The following is a 19,496-nucleotide window of genomic DNA, read 5'->3' on the forward strand; positions in this document are numbered from 1 at the left end:
ACATTATCTTTTATTCTTTGGTGGAAAAGGCAAATGTTTTGCAGGTATGATTATCAAAGAAAGCCAATGTTATATTGTACGGGAATTAAAGGACCATTCACCTGAGCAATGCTTCTTCAAGGCAGGTGTTAGCCAGAACTAGATACAAACTCCCAAGTGGGACAGGACAAGAGACATGCTCTGGTTCACAGATGCCCAGAGTTTCATCCCAACTTAGAGGTTGGTTTTCAAGAGAGTTTCTGGTGACAGATTTAATTTTCATACTTCCTTTTCCCATATGTACTTTAACTGTTGGTCCAACACTCCCTATTCCCAATGGAAATCCTCCCCAGTGAATACTATTCCCTTCTACTCCTTGAAATGAGGTAACTTCTCCTTAACTCCTGGCATTGCTGTGACAGTTCCCAAAGCAGTTGACTTTCCCAGGGAAACCATAAAACCATATGGAAATTAAATTCAATGTAATTCTGCATCCAGAAGGGAATTCAGGGAGTACCTCTCCAAGCTTGTAGTTTTATGCTAACTTTTAAATGAACCTACACATTTTGAAGACTTCATTTTTATTAGAATATTAACTTATATTAAATATTATGCATATATTCTGTAGAACTATGGGATTAGTAAAAAGAAGAGAGAGAGCTGGATAAAAACCAGTTGCTTTAACATGTATTTTAATAATAAGAATAATTCAACTCTGCCTCCTGGCATCAGAAAAACATTCTAGAATATTTGTCAGAGATGTAATTTTGGTTATTTGAGATGTGATGATATAACAGGTTTTAGCTATAATAAAGTGGATCATTATAAATGGAGTATGGCTAACTCAGAGAATGCCAGAACCCCAGAGGAAAGAAAATATCCAAGAAAAATATGTGCTTTGTTACAAATTCAGAAGCTTTAAAACAAATTTTAAGTTATACTTGAAATGTCTGTGGTGTACATTATTACAAATGAGGAAATGGAATGTAAAATGAAGTGAATTGCTGAGTGGTCAACCAGTTTAAATATATCAAATGGAATAGTCCCTGAACTGGTTACAGAGTGTTACTTACTCTGGAGGGAGCTTTTGTGGAATACAAAAACTTTGAAAACAGTCCTGAAGCATGTAAAGCTATGTGGACCAATGCATTCTGCAGATATTGAACCAAGTGGTGCATCCAAGTAGATGAACTGGAAGGATTGTAGATAGATGGATGATCTAGTGCCAGGTGCTTTTCAAATACTCTGTTGGAATATTTCATTTTTATTACAACACTGTCATCATTGTTATTATTCTCATCATGAATTTTCAGTCATTATCCAAGAATAGTGGTTGATTCAGTCCAGTGAAATGTATACAGCTGAATTTAAACTTGAAAGATGGAGCCTGACTCATGAGAAGAGGATAATAATGAGAGATATGTTTTCATTGGAAAAATTCTGAGTTAGTAGCAAGAGCCCTGTTTGTTAAATTTCAGATACAGATAAACAATAAGTATAATTCAGGAATAATTGCAGGGTACCCATTGTTACAGAAAATCTTGTCAACATGCATTGTTCTATTTATATCTTGGGAAACATGTCATCACATTTCTATAGCTAGAGTATAAATTCATTCATTTCAACTCTAATCATGTGCAAACCTCCAGTCTTCTCAGGAATTAAAAAAACTGGACTCTAAAGTGAAATAGAAGAATATGTAATACACTGGGTTTAATGGGCCAGATATCTGAGGAAGAGTCAACACAGCAAAGAAAAATAAGTTTATAAGGAGGAAATGGATCTTCCTAAGATCTCTAGCAGGTGAGTGCTTGGGGAAGAGTGACCCTGAGAAGCTGAATAACCTTGAGCTACTTATAGTTTCTCATAAACACCCATTCAGTTTCAGATACAAAAGAAAATGAGGCTTGGAAGCTCTTGGATTAATTGTAGCAGGAAAGACGATTTCTTTTTTTAAAGAAAGGTCATAAGGTCAAAAAGAATGAGAGAGTAGATAGCAGCAAATGAGAAATGGCCATACAACTTTGAAAGCCCGGAAGCAGATGGCTAAGTGGCAGCTGATTTAGAAGAGAGCTAAAACCTAAGTTTCTGCAAGGATTCGAAGTCAGGTAGCAGTGGCAAGAAAAAGCCAATTCAAGCTGCAAAACCTCAGGGATCCTCAGGAATTGGAGGCACCAGGTACCTCTGAAGGTGGAGTGGCAGAAAGCTTTAAAAACAAAAGCCATAGCTGAGGGCAGGGGTGCTAAACTAAAAACAGACGAATTTTTTCAAAGTTATTACGTCCCAAATAGTGATATCCTCCCAACTCCTTCACCCACTTGGCTCTGAGAACATCAACAGCCATTCACTTACTGTCCAGATAAGAGAATGATCCCTGAGAAAACACCTAAGATACTCACATATGGGGATCCCCAGTGAACATCCAGTTGCCCTTTTAGTCACCTTACAATGAGGTCCACCAACTGACAAGCCCCATTTACGTATGCATTGTTTCCAGGAAACCAAGCTTATACTGAGTCCTTGCTAACAAATGTATTTATTGAGCCCTTGCTAAGTGTCAGGTGTGTGTTAAGCATATTATATACATTTAATCCTCAAAAGAAATCCATCAAATGTGTATTATTATCTCCAGTTGCAGATAAAGAAAAAGGCTCAAGTTAATTAGGTATTTTTCCCAGGTCACCTAGCCTGTAAGTAATAGAGTGGGAATTTGAGCTATTGTAACCACGACACCTCATGGTCTCCCTCTGGAGTACCAGCAAGCCTCCTTAAACTATATTCCTACTTACTTACAAAAAAGAATGTATAATGGGGGCTCCATTTTATCTCTGAGTCAAATGAGTTGAATAAAATGTAGTGCTTCTAAAAAAAAAAAAAAAAAGCATTACTGCACATCTTCCATTTCCTTCTCAAATCCACTCTTTGCCCAGCTCCTCTCTGTTCAGTGTCCTGGGAAGTCGAATCCTATGGACTGCATTAACAGTCCTAGTTGAATTGGCTAACAGGAGGGATTAGAGTGAGAGAGAAGATTGATTTAGGTCAGGTCATTAATGTGCCAGCTCCCTCTATGTGTTGGCACCGCAGGCTGCCTACAATTCTCCAGTGCAGATCATGACATCCATTGAGTGGTCCACAAAGCTCTCTTTCCTCTTGCTTTCCAGACTTAATGGTGGTAATAGTTCCACTGATCTATCCTCAGGTACTACATTCTCCATTACAGTTTCCCTACACTCTTCCCACACCTTTGGAAACAGTCCTTTTATTAAATTCTCTTCAAACCACCTAATTTGAATGTGTCACGTACTTCCTCCCAGGACTCTGATTGATTTAGAGCTTTAGCTACAACTTAATCTGGGTTGACTAGGAAGTAGCTGAAAATAATATATTTTTAACTTAACTAATAACATGCAACATCTCTCTTCACTATAAATCTCTGGAATCATATGGTTTTGAAGGGTTTTGTTCTAGTTATATACTCATTATAGAAAAATTGGAAAACAAAGAAATTTATCACTGTAATTCCACAAGCTTCAGTTAATTGATAGTAATGCTTTGGTGAAAACACACACACACACACACACACACACACACACAGCAGCCAGCTACGGTGATGCATGCCTGTAATTCCAGCAGTTTGAGAGGCCAAGGCAGGTGGATCACTTGAGTCTAGAAGTTTGAGACCAGCCTAGGCAGCATGGCAAAACCCTGTCTCTACAAAAAATACAAAAATTAGCTGGGTGTGATGGCATATGCCTTTAGTCCCAGCTACTTGGGAGGCTGAGGTGGGGAAATCTATGAGCCCAGGAGGTGGAAGCTGCAGTGAGCTGTGACCATGCCACTGCACTCCGGCCCAGGTGACAGAAGAAACACAGACGCACAGACACACACACACACAGCAGAGTAATAATTTGGAACTCCCTCAAACAGATATTCTTAGATGATGTTCAGTATTTCTAGAGAGAAGAGTAGGGGTAGTGTAGGGGAACAACAGAACCTAAGTTAGTATTCCCAGCCTCTATTAACGTTCCCAGTAACACAACACCACCCTAAAATCCCACACTTCACTCAACTGTACTTTGAGTTCACAACATCCTCACCTCCAACCAACTTTGCAAAGTATTCCTTCTAACCATGTGCAGTGCTGTGCGTGAAAAAAGTTCTGTAAACTCAATTTTCTCCATCTTGGCAACATTGCCAATGATGTTTTAGTGCTCCAAAGAGCTTTTACCCACTCTGCTTTTTAGCCATTGCTAACCTGGACTAATGTCCATGCCTTTTTTCCACTGTGGCACCAAACCAAGCATGGTACCTGGAGATCACTTCAACGTTGTCAGCAGTGGTGAAACCAAACAAAAACACAATATGCAATTTTCCGGTTATCCTATAAACATTTCAGCTTATCGTGTTTTACAGTCACCTTCACCAAAGTCTCTGTGAAGTGTTTGCAAAGAGATATTATGATCCAGAGCTGGAATGACGGGGGGAAATCAAATAAGTGTTTATGCAATAAATATTTTAAGTTGACTGGATGGAATGGGCTACAGATTAACAAGCCTCATTGACAGAGTTATTCACTCATCCCTGTGAGGTGGAAAAACAAACAACTTGTATAACTGGGGAGTCAAACCCTTACTGCTATTTGACTTTATACTGTTATTGCTAAAAGCACAGGAGCAATGGTGACATCTTGTGTCAGGTTAAAATGTAACAGGATCTTAATTCCTTGTGGTGTCTACTAGGAGCCCCTCAGATGTTCCCTAGCTAAAATTCATCTTCATCTGCTCCTTTTAGCTATTGATAAAATAATAACACAGAGGCTTTCTCAGATGCAGAGATTAATTAACTTGCAGGAATGACAGGGAAAACTCCACTTGGCACCTGACTCATCAAACTGCCACCTCAAGCACAGGGCACCTACAAGTCTCAATCTAGTTCTTTACTCAGCCCTTCCACTTTGCCAGGATATCCCTGGCAAAATACACAGGCTCTGGGTTCATCCACTTATCAATCTGAAGCAGCTGGAGGATAGCTGTGGAGCTCTGTAGTAATTGTACTTATTTATCCTACTGTTTTAAGCATTTTCCTGATCTTATTTCTTTGGCAGCCCTTCGAATATCACATCACATGACTGGAACCTCTTGAGCCCAACAAATGATAAATAAAATTCACTGCTCATAGGAGTCGGCTGGGAGGCCAAATCTCCTGTTTCATGTGCCCTCCGTAAGAACAGTGGTTCTTAATGTTGGCCACACAAAACCACCTGGGGAGCAATAACTGCATCCATCCCAGACCAATGAAGTCAAAATTTCTGGGGGTTGAAGCCAGACATTTTTTAAAAGCCCTCAAGTGGTCCTGACATGCAGCTTTCACCTGGCTCTCTTGCCTTGGGAACCTACCCAGCATGCTCTGAGGAAGCTCAAGCTACATGGAAAGGCATGAATAGGAGATCCAGTCACTGTCCCAGCCAATACCTAGAATCAACCACCAAGATCCCAGCTCAGATCCCAGCCAATACCCAGAATCAACCACCAGATAACTGAGTGAGTGGGCCTTTGGATGACTCAAACCCCAGCCTTCCAGCCATACCAGCTGATGTGAAGCAGAACAAAGACAAAGTGTCCCCACTGACCCTGGCCCAAATGACAGATTTATGAGCAAAATTAATGTTTTAAGCCATGAAGTGGTGGTCTGTTACACAGCAACAGATAACTGGAACAATTTATTTCCATTTTTAGATGAGAAAATGAAGGCAGCAAGGGTGGGGGAAGTAACTTGCCCAAGTCCAGGCAGACAGTAAGTGGCAGGGTCAGAAAAGTCTTGTTTGAGGGTCCAGGCTCCACCACTCAGGTTTCTCCCCTGGCTCAGCCCCCAACGAAGAGCAGGGGACTATAAAAACCTGAAATCCTGTAGGACTCTGAAAATAAGGAGCTCTGCCCAGCACCCTCAAACCCAGAGCAAGACAAGGGCAAGAGGAGACCAAAGATCTCCTTCCACCACAGACCACCCTGCTGCTCCAGGACCTTACAGGTCCCAGTTGTTGAAAATGCGCAGAGAATATGACAGCGCCCAGCAGGAATGACATTTCCCAAGGCCAAGACAAAATCTCTTGAGGAACTCCTGGAATCTCTCAAGAGGCCCTTTACAGGGATCTGACTTCCCAGACATAGGTGGAAAAAACAGCCAATAGTATTTGCATTAGTTTTGTTCTTCTAACTCTATTTGTATAAGCAGAGAGAAAAGGCCTGGAGAAACACAGTTGGCACATACATTATTTCTTTTTCCACATAATTAACATAACCCTGTTACTTAGTTTTATAGCCTGTTTTATTTTTCACTTAAAAATCCCTAGTAATCATTACCTATTTCTCCAATAGTTTTTGGAAAAAAAAATGATTTTAATGGCTCATTTTATAAAGTGGAAGTGCCATAATTAATTTTAAACTCTCTCCTATTGGGCATTCAGGTGGTTTCCATTTTTTTTTTTTTTCATATCACAAATGACGCCATGATGTACATCCTTGTGTTAAAAGATATAGACCTTGAAGCAAATCTCTGATTTTTTCCTTTAAAAAAACAACAACAGGTTGAGTGTGGGGGTTCACACCTGTAATCCCAACACTTTGGGAGGCCAAGACAGCAGGATCGCTTGAGCCCAGGAGGTCAAGGCTGCAGTGAGCCATGATGGCACCACTGCACCCCAGGCTGGGTAAGAAAGTGAGACCTTGTCTCAAAACAACAACAACAACAACTTCTTAGAACTACTGGGTCAGGGAGAATCCTGTTTAAGAATATTGATTAAAAATTATAGTATTCAACTTTTCCATGTTAATAATTTGAATATAATAAATAAAAATTATTTCTTTATTTATTTTAAATGTATTACCAAATAACTTTCTGGGGAGGTAAGTCTTTCCTCAGAATAGTTCTCTAGTCTTGCCATTTTCAATTCCTCTCCTCTCATTTTCCCTTCAGTTATGCCCTCGATGCCCTCACTCCACTGACCCTGCTCTCTACAGTGCACTAGTGATCTTTACATTGCTGAATCTATGGCCAAGTCTCCTCTTCATGTGACCTAGCAATAGCATTTGGCACAACCCATAAACTCTTCTCCCTGATACATGGTCTTCACTTGGTTTCTTGAATCCTACCCTCTTTTGGTTTTCCTATCTTACTGGTTGGATCTTCTCAGTGTCCTTTGGATGCTTCCTCTTCTTTCCTGGAATCAGTGCTGGCTGTCTCTTCTTCTCTGTCACTCCCTGCATGATCTCATCCATCTCAAGGCTTTAAATTCTACCTACATGCTCTTAACTCCCTCCCAATTTTATCTCCAGCTCAGACTTCTCTCCAGACTCCAGGCTCCTTCTTTCAATTGTATACTCAACAATTCCATGTGACAGACATCTCAAATCAACATTCCTAAATCTTTTCCCCCTAACCTTCTCTATCAGCAGTCTACCCTATCTCAGGGAATGACAATACCTGGCTTCCAGTTGCTCAGGCAAAAAATCTTGACACTTTCTCTAGTCCTTTCACCTTCTGTCACCCCATAACCAATTCATCAAGAAACCCTGATAGCTTCACCTTCAAAATATATCCAGAATCTGATCTCTCACCACTTCACTGGTACCACCCTAGTGTAAGCAACTTACCTCTTGCCTGAATAACTATAATAGCTCCCCAGCATGTCTTTCTGCCTATACCTGTCCCTGCCACACATACACACTAGCAACAAGAGAGATAGACCCTTCTACAACCTAAGATTATCTTGCTTTCTCTTCTCAAAATTCTCCAATGGCTCCCCTTTTCCTCCCACATCCAGTGCCCCTTATCCTGCTGCACGGTTTTTCATGCTGCATGGTTTTGTTTTTCTACTGCTAGTATCACTTTTTTTTTTTTTCAGAGACAAGAGGACAAGGTCTTACTAGATTGCCCAGGCTGCTGGCCTTGAACTCCTGGGCTCAAGTGATTCTCCCACCTCAGCCTCTGGAATAGCTGGAACTACAGACACACACACTACCATGTCCAGCCTAGTTTCACTTCTTACCATATTATGTTGTGTCTTCTGTTTATTGTCTGTCTTTCCCCACCAGAGTATAACCTCCATAAGGACAGGAATCTCTGCCTGTTTTCTTCCCTCCTGTATCTCAAGAACCTAGAAGAGTGCTTGACATAACGAAGGCAGTCACTGTATGTTTGCTGAATGAATGAATGAATGAATGCTATTACTCCTCACCTTGAAACTTCTGTGACCTTTCTGAAAGGATACCGTAACTCTATTTATATACCTCCTACAAAAAGGGCATGTAGACAAAGTTTGTCTGCTGGGACTTCTACTTCTTCCTGTAGGGTATACTATCTTCTAGTTTCCCTTCAGGTTGCCCAGGGCCCCTCCACTCAAATCTCCCTTCTCTCACAGTGGTCTGGGCTTTAAGATTAAGTCTTTCTCCTCTTCTGCTCCCATTCAGCCAGTCTCCTTCCTTCTACCCATCAATTTCAGCAAGCTGTCAGCAGAAAGCTTTAGGTTAACCTAATTCTATTTTAAAAAGGTCTTTGTGATGTCCCGTTCCCTTCCTCATATCCCCTCCATGATCATCCAGGTTGAGACACAAGCCTTAGGATTAGCTACATACATTCACCTTATCCATTAGCTCTTTAGCATCACAACTTTACTCCCAGGTGACTTCAGCACCACTCTCTGCATTGGATAGATCACCCAGACAGAAAATCAATAAAGAAACAGCAGACTTGAATAACACTATAGGCCAAATGGACCTAACAGACATAGACAGAACATCCTATCCAACAGCAGCGGAACACACATTCTTCTCCAGCACACATGGAATATTCTTCAGAATAGATTATATGCTAGGCCACAAAAGAAGTCTCAATAAATTTAAAAAGGTCAAAATCATGTCAAATGTATTTTCTACCACAATGGTATGAAACTAGAAATCAATGACTCGAAGAAAACTGGAAAATATGCAAATAAGTAGAAATTAACACATTCTCAAACAACCAGTGGGTCAGAGAAGAAATCAAAAGGAAAATCAAAAAATATCTTGACACAAACAAAAATGGAAATACACCATACAAACTAATGGGATGCAGTGACAACAGTTCTAACTTTATAGTGATCAACATTTACATAAGAAAAAAGAAAGATATCCAAAATAAGAAGAAAAAGATTCCCTCAGGGAATTTTTAAAAATTTTTTTTCAAGAAGAAGGAGGAGGAGGAGGGGGAGGGGGAGGAGGAGGAAAGAACAAGTTAAGCCCAAAGTCAGCAGAAGGAAAGATATACAAGCATACCTCAGAGATATTGAGGGTTTGATTTCAGACCACTATAATAAAGCAAATATCACAATAAAGCAAGCCACTGAAATTTTTTGGTTTCCCAGGTCATATATAAGTTATGTTCATACTATACTATACTCTATTAAGTGTACAATAGCATTATGTTTAAAAATAAGTACATACCTTAATGTAAAGTACTTTATTGCTAAAAAATACAATCATCTAAGCTTTCAGTGAGTTATAATAATTTGCTGGTGAAAGGTCTTGCCTCCACATTGATGACTGCTGACTGATCAGGATGGTGGTTGCTCAAGGTAGAGATGGATGTGGTAATCTCTTAAGACAATAATGAACTTTGCCATATTGATTGACTCTACCTTTCACAAAATATTTCTCTGTAGCATGTGGTGCTGTTTGATAGCATTTTACCCACAGTAGAACTTTTTTCACAACTGGAGTCAATCCTCTCAAACCCTGCCACTGCCTTATTTAAGAATATGGAATATTCTAAATCATTTTGTTGTCATTTCAACAATGCTCACAGTGCCTTCACCAGGACTAGATTCTATCTTAAGAAACCATGTGCTTTGCTCATCCATAAGAAGCAAGTCCTCATTCATTCAAGTTTTATCATGAAATTGCAGCAATTCAGGCATATCTTCAGGCTCTACTTTTAAGGCTAGTTTTTTTGCTGTTTTTACCACATATGTGAATACTTCTTCCACTGAAGTCTTGAACCCTCAAAGTCATCCATGAGGGTTGGAATCAACTTCTTCTAATTCCTGTTAAAGTTGATATTTTGACCTTCTCTCATGAATCACAAATGTTCTTAATGGCATCTAGAATGATGAATCCTTTCCAGAAGATTTTCGACTGACTTTGCCCAGATCCATCAGGGGACTCACTGTCTTTGGCAGCTATAGCCTTATGAAACGTATTTCTTAAATAATAAGGCTTAAAAGTCAATATGACTCCTTGATCCATGGGCTACAGAATGGATGTTGTAGTAGCAGGCATGAAAACAACATCTCTATCAGAGCTGTACATCTCTATTAGAACTTTTGGGTGATCAGGTACATGGTAAATGAAAAGTAATATTTTGAAAGGATTTTTTTTACTGAGCAGTAAGGCTCAACGGTGGGCTTAAAATATTCAGTAAATCATGCCATAAACAGATTGTGAGTAAGGAGATTGAATCACTAATCAAAAGCAAAGAAAAGCCCAGTATGGTACAGGCATAAAAACAGACATATAAACCAATGGAAAAGAATAGAGAGCCCGGAAATAAACCCATGGATATATGGTCAACTAATCTTGGACCAAAGTGCCAAGAATATACAATGGGGGGAAAATAGTTTCTTCAATCAATGGTGCTGGGAAAACTGAATATCCACATGCAAAAGAATAAGATTGAACCCTCATCTTATACCATACACAAAAATCAACTCAAAATGATTAAAGATTTAAATGCAAGACCTAAAACTATAAAACTTCTAGAGGAAAACATGGAGGAAAAGCTTCTTGGCAGCAATTTTTTGGATATGACACAAAAAGCACAGGAAACAAAAGCAAAAATAAATAAGTAGGACTATATCAAACTAAAAAGATTCTTCACAGCAAAGAAATAATCATGAAAATGAAAAAGCAACCTATGGAATAGGAAAAAATATTAGCAAACCACATATTTGATAAGGGGTTAATATCTAAAATATATAAGGAACTCTTAAAATTCAATAGCAAAAAAATACAATCCAATTTTAAAATTGGCAGAGGATCCAAATAGATATTTTTGACCAAAAGAAATGTTAAAAACAACCCACAAGAGACTGGGCGCAGTGGCTCACGCTTCAAATCATAGCACTTTGGGAGGCCGAGGCAGGTGGATTGCCTGAGCGCAAGAGTTCAAGACCAGCCTGAACAACACGGTGAAACCCCATCTATACTAAAAATGCAAAAAAATTATCCAGGCGTGGTGGTGTGTGCCTATCATCACAGCTACTCAGGTGGCTGATGCAGGAGAATTGCTTGAACCCAGGAGGCGGAGGTTGCAGTGAGCCAAGATCGCACCACTGCACTCCAGCCTGGGCCACAGAGTGAGACTCTAAAAACAACAACAAACAAAAAGAAAACCACCCACAAGATAAGTTTGGGAAGAAAAATCTGATATCCTAAAGAAAGCCAAGACATTATATTACCATCCAGTCAACAAAAGACCTCACTAATCTGTGTTCTGGGCCAGATCCATCCATCGAAGGGTCAGAAATTGCACAACCAGAACTGACCTCTTTCTATTCCACCTGAGTCAGTTTAAGGGTAGAATGATGAGTTCCATTGGTCAGGCTGTGAGCCCCCTCTGTTCCCTATCTTATAATGTGATGATTGGACCTTTCACACATCTTCCCTGATATAATAAGTGTGCCATCCTTAGAGGAAGGCATTGCTATCTCCATTTTGCAGATGAGAAAATGAGGTTTAGAATAAAGTAATTTGCATAACACTCCCCCAGTATAAGTGCTGATACCAGCATTTTAAAACCCAAATCTTCCTGCTTCCTGAGCTTACATTATTTTCTCTATAGCACACTGCCTCTTGGGTCATAAATTTATTAGATCATAATAAATATCTTTCAAATTCTGGTATCAGAATGGAAGGCACTCTTCTTTGTTTGGACAAGAAGAATCAAGAGAGGACTTAACTGGTTCTTGGATTTGACAGCAGTGAAAATAGCAGCAGTGATAACAGAGCATGGGTAAATCATTTGTTTTTTTTCCCTGCATCCAAGTTGCTTTAGGTGATAAAAGGCAATGATGAAATGAAAAAAAGAGCACAGGACACTAGACAAATGAATCTAGTGTTTATGACAATTTGACAAAGGAATAATAAAAATTCTTATGTTTCTTTTTTGTTTTTAGTTATGAGGTCCTGCTATATTGCCAGGCTGGAGTGCAATGGCTATTCACAGGAACAATCATAGTGCACTACAGCCTTGAACTCCTGGGCTCAAATGCTCCTCCTGCCTCAGCCTCCTGAGTAGTGGAGACTACAGGCACATACCACCGTGCCCAGCTCTCTTATTAATATATTTCTTATCTACATTAACAACAGTATTATGCAAACACCCAGAAACAATAAACAACCAAAATATTTATAGACAGTGGTATGGATAAATGAATTGTGTACATTCACCAAATGAAATATAAGGACACTAGTTGTGGTGCTTTTTTGTTTTTGTTTTTTGGGGTTTTTTTTTTTTTTTTAGATGGAGTTTCGCTCTTCTTGCCCAGGCTGGAGTGCAGTGGTGTGATCTCAGCTCACTGCAACCTCTGTCCCCCGGTTCAAGCAATTCTCTTGCCTCAGCCTCCCAAGTAGCTGGGATTAAGGTATCCACCACCATGCCCAGCTAATTTTCTGTATTTAGTAGAGATGGGGTTTCACTATGTTGGCCAGGCTAGTCGCAGACTCCTGACCTCAGGTGATCGATCCATCCACCTTGACCTCCCAAAGTGTTGGGATTACAGGCATGAGCCACTGCGTTCGGCCAAGGACACTAGTAAAAAGAAATGAATATCAACTACAAACAACGATATGAATGAACTGATGAATGTTAGAAACTTAGAGGAAACAGATACTACATACATTATTATGACATTTGCATAAAGCTCAAAAACAAGCAAAACTAAACAACTTGTTTAGAAATGCATCTGGTAAGAGAAATTGTGGGTTTTTTTTTTTATTTTTGTGTAGACATTTAGTCTTTTGTAAAGAAGCAACTTGTACAGTTTAAACATTTAAAACTGAACATCATCTTTCCTTTCCAGTAAACCAAAATTTAAAAATAAACAAGGACAAAATTACAATAGAGAATGCCAATTCCAAATGAGATCTTACAGATTCTGCTATTTCTCTCATCAAGTGGCAAGGCTCAAGTCATCAGTAGGAGAGAATTCATTTTAGTGTCATCTTAAACTGCAAGGATGCCCAGTAAACATCACAATTATTTTTCACCAAACTGATGCTTTAAAAAAAATCACAATTAAACACACCAAAGGAGAAGCCATGTTGTCAAAATGCCCACTTCACCCACCCAAACATCTCAAACCTAACCTTTACTGACTTTCTGGACCCCCATTTTAAAAAATTCTTTTTTTTTTTTTAAACAAAAGAAAGTAGACAGATGCATGTTGGTAAATGCTAATTGTCCTTATTCACAAAGAGACACAGTGTTCTTTCTGAGAAGGAAAAAAGCTAGAATTCTATGTACTACCACACAGGGGTCTTAACACCCTCCAGCTTCCAGCAGAGTAAAGGAAGCCTGTTTTTCTTTTTTCCCCGCAGAGCTCAGTGGTGTTGATTCCATACAGTTTTTGTTGAGACAGAAAGGGATAAAAATGAATTCAAACAGAAAGGGGTAGAGACTCTTTTCCCATTGTATTCTGCTCAAGGTGCCTCTTCTTCCTCTTCCCCAAGCAGTGCAGACACTTACAGACGTGAAACTACTTTTGCAAAATTATGGAAGTAAGATAAATCTGACACAGTTGACTCCATCTTGCTTCTAACCTCCAAGCTGTCCTTTGTCATTCCTGGGTATAGGCTAGATTTTAACCTTAAAGTGAGGATGATAATAGCCCTTCCCAAAACTAAACCACCTTTGTAAAACTAATCAAAGCCCACAAAGTAAGGATTATGAGAGGGGCCAAAATTCTGCTAAATTGTAGGCATAAACAACTGTTCCAGATGTCACAAGATTTGTAATTTCCTAATTACTTTTGTAGGTAACATCATTACTATAGAACCTAAGGTTGGCCTTTTGAGATTTTTTTTTTTTCAGACTTTTGCATTTCTGATGATGGGATGACTCTACCCAGATGACTACCTGGACTGGAACTCATGACTCAACTGGTCCTGTGGCCCCCACTCAGAGGCTGACTCAGTGCACAAGGACCATTTTCCACATCCCTATGATATCATCCCCAACCAATCAACATTTCTCACTCCCTAGTCCCCTGCCCACCAAACTATCCTTGAAAATCCCTAACCTCCAAGCCTTTAAGGAAATCGATTTGATTAATGACTACATCTCCTGTGTGGCCGGCCTCGTGTCAATTAAACTCTTCCTCTACTACAGTGCCATGGTCTCAGTGAATTAATTTTATCTGTGCAGCAGGTAGGAAGAATCTGTTGGGTGATTACAGATGGTTGACAAATGCTGTTACCCCAAAATTTGGGATTTTGGTGATCAATTCTGACCTCTTCTGAAAAAACGGTTGGCAGAGTTTGTTGTATCTCTGTTCTACTGTCAAAATTTTTTCGCTGCCTAGTTCATTACATCCATCTATTTCATTTTCTGCTTCATCAGTATGTTCAACTGCTTCTTGCTGTTCTTTCTCCTTTCTTCAGCAAGCCCAGAGAGGCTGATGTCTCTGTCTGTCTCAGAGGAGAAGGTGGTCTTTGTTTCTTTTGAGGCATGAGTGGAGACTGGCATATGGGAGCTGTGCTGTGAGGAAAGTCCAGGAACCAGACATGAGTCTCCTGGCTCCTTAGGAGGAAGCTCAGAAAACTCAGTAATTTGTTTTTAAAGAAGGAGAATGCACCGGGCGTGGTGGTTCACGCCTGTAATCCCAGCACTTTGGGAGGCCGAGGCAGGTGGATCACGAGGTCAAGAGATCGAGACCATCCTGGTCAACATGGTGAAACCCTGTCTCTACTAAAAATACAAAAAATTAGCTGGGCGTGGTGGTGCGCGCCTGTAATCCCAGCTACTCAGGAGGCTGAGGCAGGAGAATTGCCTGAACCCAGGAGGTGGAGGTTGCGATGAGCTGAGATCGCGCCATTGCACTCCAGCCTGGGTAACAAGAGCGAAACTCCGTCTCAAAAAAAAAAAAAAAAAAGAAGGGGAATGCAAAATTCAGGGGAGCAGTTATTTTGGTGGGAGAGGCAGACATCATGGAGGACAAAACAGATATTAATGTTCCAATCCCTGTGTGTTTATATGTCAATAGTCTTCACAACTTACATATATATTATACATTATATTTATTATTTATTATATATAACATTGTATAATAAAATTTTAAGATAAAATATATTTTCTGTCATCATATTGTGGAGCAAAGTCTTAACAGATCTTAAGATCCATTGATTTTCCTTGATAAGCTAAGGATTTGTAGGAATTGAGAAGAGAAATAAAGTAAATCTAAATTTTGGTGCAAAGGGCCCAAAGTGCATTTCTCCAGCCAACATTTAGAGCAGCCACCATCAGCTGATACAGCTGTTTCCTGAAACCCAGGATCCGTTTCCCAACTTGACTTCAAATACCTCAGAATTACTGAACTGGCTCATGTTAGCTAGCCGGCTGGCTTCCACCAGATAAGACCATTTGACATATTATGTAACCACTTGAAGAGTTTATCTTTTGATTCACCAGGATAAATCTTCAGTCCAAAACATTAAACAGGCATTTTTCAAAGACTGAGAAAATAATGAACATGATCAGCAATTTCCTGCCATTCTTTGTGTCCTTGATGCTCCAAGGTGAGAGTTCATAAACTAAATGGGGAGTACTGGAAAAGCCTTTGGGGGCCTGGATTTATGATTGGGAGTTTTCCTTCTGAGTCCAATGCCCAGCACATTTATGATTTATTTTCAAAGAGAAATGGAACTATCTGACATATTTCTGACTTGGTTTTTAATTCCTCTTGTCCTCGTGTTAGTCTCGTAGAGAAAGTGGAAAGGAGAGATGAGGAGTAGGGCAGGATAATAGGTGGGGACGGGAAATGGTGGGTAGGGAGAAGAAGAAGAAATGTAGAAGAGAGAGAAGAGAGAGGGAGATGGGGAGAGGGAGGAGTGAAGAGGTGTGGCAAAAGGAAGTGGGAAAGGGAGTTGGGGAGGATAAGTCACAGGGTGAGCAAACAGTTTCATACACTGTGCTTGATTATTTCCATAGAGATCATCTCATTTACTTCTCATAATCTGTGTGCTAGGTCAGGAAGCTTGCAACTCAATAAAGACGGAAGCCTTAGATTCACACAGTTAATAATATTGGATGCTCTGGTTTCTCTTCAGAACAAATAAATCTTTGGCCTTTTGCTAAAGATTTCCATGGAGAGGAAAAACTATGAATTGATAATCAAATTTTTGAGGTCCTACTTAAGCAGGGCCAAGTAAATAATAATGATAATACTTAATAAATAAGTAATAATGATTGGATTAAACTTCAGATCTTTCTGATTGCTCCTAGTGCCTACCCCTGGGAGCTGGAATTCCAGAAGGCAGTAAGTAATGCATTAAGGAGCAGGGGTCTGGAGCAATAAGATGAGGACCCCAAATATGCAGGGTATGCAAGGGCAAGTTTAAAGGGAACTAACAAGGAATGCTGCATTACCTTGGGGTTAGCAACTTTCTGAGAACTAAGCTCTGGGAAAGGGCTACCCAGGTACCACAGCCGTCAATACAAGAATGCAGCTAATGACAGCCTACAGGGAGGCAGGGTAGGAGTCACAATATATCACCACCCTTCTCCAATGTCCTCCATGGAAAACTCTCATCTTCTACCAAAAAGAAGAGTATTTGATCATTTTTGACTAGTCTTGCTAACAATTTCATTGAACAGAAGGTAACAAAAGAAATGCGACAGACACTTCATTCTGAGCAGTCAAGAACAATTGATTAAACAGAAGTGCGAAGAACTTTGAAGAAAGGGATTGATTGTGTTATCTGAAAATCCAAAGGCAAGGAAGATAAGACTGGATGTAGACTTTAGGAAAACACATTTCTACTGATGCACAGAAGAGACAGAATCACATAAGAAATAGTATCGGGGGACATAATCCAAGCTAGAAGCTCTAAAAATATACTTCTGACTATTTAATAAGAATACTGTAGGCCAAGCATGGTGGCTCACGCCTGTAATTCCAGCACTTTGGAATTACAAAAGCCAAGGTGGGCAGATGGCTTGAGCCCAGGTGTTCAAGACCAGTCTGGGCAACATAGGGAGACTATGCTTCTACTACAAAAAATACAAGAATTAGCTGGGCGTGGTGGTGCACACCTGTGGTCCCAGACACTTGGGAAGCTGAGGTGGAAGAATCGCTTGAGCCTGGGAGGTAGAGGCTGCACTGAGCCGTGATCATGCCACTGCATTCCAGCCTGGGCCACAGAGCGAGACCTTGCCTCAAAAAAATTTTTGTAAGACCATTTAAAACTAGAGAAATAATTTAATAAATTTTTGCTGTGAGCTCAGGTGTTTAAAAGGATAAGAAATAACCACGACAACCTTTCCCACTCACTCGTACTCCAGGGAAGGTTTCAAGCATCCTGAACAAGGTGAAATTCTCACATACTTGAGGTCAAAGCTCTGGGCAGGAGGGCTATGGGCTCTGTTGATTCTTTCCTCTGGCCCCCAGCAGAGTGCCACAGGTATAGGTTGAGAAATCCCCATTAGAGCTTGGAGGGGTCCAGGAGAAAGAAATGGAAGGTGGCTGCTCAATGATCACAGGTATCCAGTCCTTCAGTCAATGAAAAGGGAGCTCTTGACTTTTCTACACAATCCATCCCAAGTTCCCAATGCAGGTGGGCAATTAGGGATGCAGAATATGCCAGGAATAGCAGCATGCATTTATCATCCAGGGTCCTGCCAGGAAACAGATGGCAAACTCACATGGGGTAAGTGAGAAAGATTTAATGAAGAACTTTCTATAAGGGCAAGGGCAAGGTTAAAGGAAACTAAAAAGGAATGATGCATTACCTTGGAGTTAGCAACTTCCTGAGAACTAAGCCCTGGGAGAGGGCTACTCAGGCACCATAGCCACCAATACAAGAATGCAGCTAATGACAGCCTACAGGGAGGCAGGGTAGGAGTCACAATATATCACTCACCCTTCTCTATTGCCCTCCTCCAAAGCTCTGCATGAGCTGCACATTGCCAGAGGGCAAATGAGCCCTGATGTGGTCCATGGAGCAAGGCAAACAAGGATGGAGAGTAGACCAGACGGGCAAACAGAGAGTAGCCACCACAATCGTTCTAAAATTATAAGGATACGCAGGGACTTAGCTACAAGGATATTCATCACAGCATTATTTGTAAAAGCAAATATATGAAAATGACCTAAATATTTGATAGGGAGAAAAAAATGATGTGATGCCTACATGAGGGCAGAGACTATCTTATCTATTTTTGTATATAAACTGCAGCAATTGGAATAATGCTTTGCATAGAAAATATTCATTAAATATTAAAAATGCTAGTGTGGGTCGGGTGCAGTGGCTCACACCTGTAATCTCAGAAGTTTGGGAGGCTGAGGTGGGTGAATCACTTGAGCCCACCATGGAGGCACATGCCTGTAGTCCCAGCTACTCAGCTACTCAGGAGGCTGAGATGGGAGGATTGCTTAAGCCCAGGAGGTCAAAGCTGAAGAGAGCTGTGATTGCAACACTCCACTGCACTCTAGCCTGGGTGACAGAGCTAGTGTGGAGGTACATTTACTGACATGAAAAGATGTTCATGATTCAGTTAAACAAGAAATAGGTCACAAAATTATGTGGTAATGATCTTACTTTATTTGATAGCTGGCTACATAGATAGAGAACACAGATTTGGAGAAGCATACATGGAGATGGTTAAAGTGAGGAATGACGCTCAGAGGGAGACTATTTTGTTTGGGTTTGGTTTGGTTTGGTTTGGTTTTGTGCTTCAGTTTCTGATTTCTCTGTAGTGAATACAATTTGTTTTTGTAGTAAGAAAAAGCCATCTTTTTTTCTATTTTACTTATAAAACAGTGTTGGCTTTCCTGGTATTTTCCTTTCCCTTCCCTGCATTATCTCTTGCTCTATAACCTTGAGAGTGGCAGCAGATGGCAGGGCAAGCATGTGGATGGAGGGGAGGGGAGGGAATCCCACCATATGGGAATCATGACTCACAACTTTCACAGCTTATGGAGCACCGAGGACCAAAATACATACAGAAGAGTGGAAGGGGCTTAGAAAAACCTCCTGCTCCCAAGGCTCAAATCCTAGGAAGCTGAGATTTATAGTACACGCTGAGGATGACTAAAAAGTCTTTTTAAGCTATATTGCAAGGAAGATGAACAAGCAGGGAAGAGCATCACTGCTAGGTAAAGATGTCACATTACCAGATAGCAGGGAGAGGCCTTCAATTCCCATTTTGCTTTAATCACAACCATAAATAAGACTTTGTTTTTTATCTCTTCCTTGGCCATCATAATCACC

General features: G+C 40.3%; 1 non-coding gene across 1 annotated transcript; it reads left to right on the forward strand.

Annotated features, from left to right (window-relative positions):
• Positions 1-16,314: 16,314 nt before the first annotated feature.
• On the forward strand, positions 16,315-16,429 carry LOC135270038 (U5 spliceosomal RNA). The gene has a single exon (XR_010338253.1). It is a non-coding gene; the product is annotated as a U5 spliceosomal RNA (small nuclear RNA).
• The last annotated feature ends 3,067 nt before the right edge of the window (positions 16,430-19,496 follow it).

Source organism: Aotus nancymaae, unplaced genomic scaffold (genome assembly GCF_030222135.1).
Source record: "Aotus nancymaae isolate 86718 unplaced genomic scaffold, 86718_ANA_hifiasm-v0.15.2.pri h1tg000058l, whole genome shotgun sequence".
Lineage (NCBI taxonomy): Eukaryota > Metazoa > Chordata > Mammalia > Primates > Aotidae > Aotus > Aotus nancymaae.